This window comes from Chanos chanos, chromosome 4, assembly GCF_902362185.1.
Source record: "Chanos chanos chromosome 4, fChaCha1.1, whole genome shotgun sequence".
NCBI lineage: Eukaryota > Metazoa > Chordata > Actinopteri > Gonorynchiformes > Chanidae > Chanos > Chanos chanos.
In genome coordinates, this window is record NC_044498.1 from 36,374,898 (window position 1) to 36,379,001 (window position 4,104).

The following is a 4,104-nucleotide window of genomic DNA, read 5'->3' on the forward strand; positions in this document are numbered from 1 at the left end:
CTGGTTCCTCCTGAAAGATCTGAAGCACTTAAAAATGGATCACAGAAAAACTATTAGTGGCCCTTCCATCAAAATGAATGTGTACAAAGTTTAGGTCTGGCCACATTCCTACTCAAGATTAACCAAGCGTGTGCATTGGTCACTGGTAGCCGATAAAGATACATGACTGTAAACATCTGACTGTTGGGAGTAGATTTACCTTTGTGATTTTGGATTTGTGAATTTTTCTATGTAGTCAGCACTAAAATTGTGCATCCGTAGTTGTCCTTAAGTTATTAAAACAACTCATATAAACATATGATCATACCAGAGTAATGGGATAGAGAACCATAATCTGTACATATTTTTAAAATATATTATCATGTAAGCCCAGCATGCCAGGAATCAACCACTTTAAACATGGGATGAAGCTTCTTACAGTGGCTGGCAGGGACAGTTCCTCAGAGGCGTTGAACGGTTCCTGCACAGCCTGTAGCATGCTAAACTAGCACAGTTCTGCTTTTGTCAAATATCACATCTCACCTCAACTACTGTTAACATAGCTGCAGATAGAGATGTAATATAGTCAGTAAGTGAGCGAGCTCTTGTCCTGAACAGCCACTGGAAATGCTGGCAGGCTTTAATTCCAACCTTAGTTAAACACACCTGCTAATTAAGGTCATGGTTTTTTTTTTTTTTTTGTCCCTCAAACAGTGGAAACAGGTGGGTTAGATTAAGGTTGGACTAAAATGTTCTCAGCGTCTCCTCGCACCTGAAGCAACACTTGTTTTTGCATATGTGAAAGGTATATACATTGAGCTGTTGTGTTTGTTGAATACCATTTGATTGCCTAGAGCTACTTCATCATCATCATCATCTAACCTTAAAAGTGTGTGTGATTGCAATCAATTTACCTCTAAGTATATTAATGATTTGAATTCATTTCTATGGCACAAGGTCTTCTCTAAAAAAAAAAAAAAAAAAAAACTGAGGAAGGATCGACTTAAAATGTTTGCTGTTGTACAGAGGAAATCAAGCTGCCAAAAGCAGAGCATTGATGTATAAATGTATGCATTGTACAGATATAACCTCGGAAAGTATAGTTTCATGGTTGACTTAACGTGAATAAATGTATTTTTCCAGTGCTGGACTTCTTACGTCGTGGCTGTTGTGACGTTTTCTTTTTTAATTCCACCCACTTGTAACAGTATTCACATCCAGTTCAATTTGTGAATTAATTCAGCCATCGTGATAGGATGCTGCGATGTTGGTTTTAGTGTGTGATGTTACTATACTCCCTTGGTCTACTTCAAGCTAACTTCCCCAATACTCTATGTAATGATGATGAACATCCATGCAAACACGCTGAAGCTCAGAGAGAAATTATGGAATAATGACAAAGCAAATGTAATTTTATATGGTTGTTTAATCATAATAAAACACACACAAAAAGAAAATCCCTGTCACATTCCACACCACTGCAATAATACCATGCTCTCTAGCTATTTGCCCCAAGCCAACCAATCAAATCAAAGTGTATCTCTGGCATAGCTTCTTATGATTCACTTGTCATACAAGAATCAAAAGAATGGGAGTCAGCTTCACCAATAAAGAGGCCACACCCAGTTACTCCTTCAACACAAACTGTAGACTGGCCATACCAGCCAAGGTCTATGAGGTTTGAGTCATGCTACGCTGAACTCGGCTAATATTAAAACCCTGCTCTTTCAGAGAGATCGCTTACATGCTTAAACTTGCAATAATCTAGTTAACCTCTGGTTATAACAGACTAAGGGTAGCTAGTAGCATTTTCTAACTTATCTAACCCAGCAAAGACATCTAGTCAGTTGCCAGCCAAACACACCCTGCAAAGCACTGACCTCAGGTCAGTGATATTAAAGGGAGCGAAGGATTAAAATGAGTGAACTTACATGCAGGGTTCACAAGATTAAGATGGTGCACCTTTGGGTTCAGAAGAATGGAGAAGATGCCTGAGTTTCTATCTTAAAGTGGTTAAACATAGTAAAATGCTGGAGAAACAGTTAAGATGGCTCTTGACTGTATTTGATGTTTTCAGTGAGAGACTATTTAACTCTTCTTCTAGCTAATTCACCAACAACTACAATGCTTCAAGAAATTTCAGTGCTAAAGTTTATTGTATGTGTTTGCCTTTTCACTATTGTAAGACAAGGCATTCCAGTAGATCATTCTAGGCCTGAGAATGAACAGGAGTTTGAATAAAGCTGAACTCTGCGGTAGAAAATAAGCGTTTGGTGGTTGTTCGGCTCAGCAAAACCTGAGATACAGTGTTAAGCCATGAAGTTTTTTTTTTTTTTTCCCATGGCATGATTTTCATCAACTACTACATGCTTCATGCGGCAAACCCACACAAACAAGAATACTAGAAAATTCTCATGACATCGGTGTCCTGTACGAGATTTAGGAGCACAGGACGTAGCTCCAGAAGTGCTGGAGAACTACAGCACATCCAAGCACAAATAGAGAGTTGAAGACACTAGTCTCAGGTCCTGTGAAATTATTGCTTAGGATGAGGTGTGCATATTTACAAAGATCTTTCTCAGGAATACTGGAGTTGCTCTTTCACAAACCAAAAGCTCAGCCACATTTAGCCTTTGACTCCTCTTTAAAAAAAAAAAAAAAAAGGCATCTCAAAAGAACATAGTCTGACCCCTCACAAGACCTTCTCCATAATAAATCCTTCTACCAGCATCTTTGTGAAAATGAGAGAAGGTCCTTCATTTCAAGTCTAAGTTCAAAGTTGCTGCTGTAATAAGCCGATTTCTGTTTGGCTCTGAAAGCTCCACTTTGAAGGAGGCTCTTCATTTCAGCAGAGCTTGTTTTTACTGAATACTGCCAGTGACTGATCAATTGCAAGCTTTATTTCCTGCAAACACAAGCAGTCTCTGGTGCTTACAGGGGCTGAAGGGGCATATGAGCACACATTAAATCAGAAAAAGAAGGTGGTATTGGATTCTCCAAGGAATAACCGATACACTGTGAAGAAAGCCTTCTGCTGATTTCAATTCATTAGATTTAACATTCTATTGGTTCCCATGAAAGTTTCCATTGACTACTCTACTAACTTTACTGTCCTCTTACTGTATTCTTCCAGTGTTCTTGCCTTCTAGCATTTACGATTTTTTAATTTTTAATGCTCTGATACCTCTAATAGGGCATTGATTTAGTCATTCTTTTCAGCCATCCAATTTTGATCGTAAAAAAAAAAAATAATGGGATCAAAATAAAGTAACAAATTGAGAATAGATATTTAAAATGGTTTATTATATTTTTTTTTTCTCGTCACCCTCAAATAAAAGCGAAATCCAAAAAAATACGTTGAAATCACCCTGAGATGATGTTTTGATGTCAAATCTTAAGAATGCTCGGGCTAAAAGAAAGATATATGTTATTTACTAAAGCAGTCTAAAACAGTTCCTTGAAGCAAACTCAACATTTTACTAGTTTAAATTAAAAAAAAAAAAAGATTGCAAAAACCTGAAAGTAGATTAAAATCATTTCATAAGGCCAATGCTTCACTCATACAGAAGTCATTCCGTCTTCATTTATGTGTCATACAAGCATAATCAAACTCATAGTGGCTTGAAGTCATACACGGCCAAGAGCAGCATCTTAACCAGGCCAGGGAAAAGCAGGGGGAGCCTCTTTCCAGCATGTTTTGGAGAAAAAAGAAAAAAGAAAAGAACAAAAAAAAAAAAGACTGAAGCCCTCAGGAGCTGAAATGTTGCTGTGAACTGTTGGCGTGGTTACCGAACTAACACTTGGCTCTGTCATTGTATGGTGCTTTTTTTTTTTTTTTTTACAGCGTCCCTGGTTCTACAGATGTGACACTGATTTTTCACAATGGGATGTGTATGTATGTTTGCTTGATTTAGCCATTAAAATCCTATGTAAAGAGTTTATATGAGACATACTGACTTGAGTTATGAGGACAAGCATAATCCACTACTGTGGTTTTCACACATACACACTCACACACAAACTAACACACACGCTCTCGCACGCACGCAGGCACGCACATACACACACACGCACACACACACACACGCACGCACGCACGCACGCACGCACACGCACGCACACGCA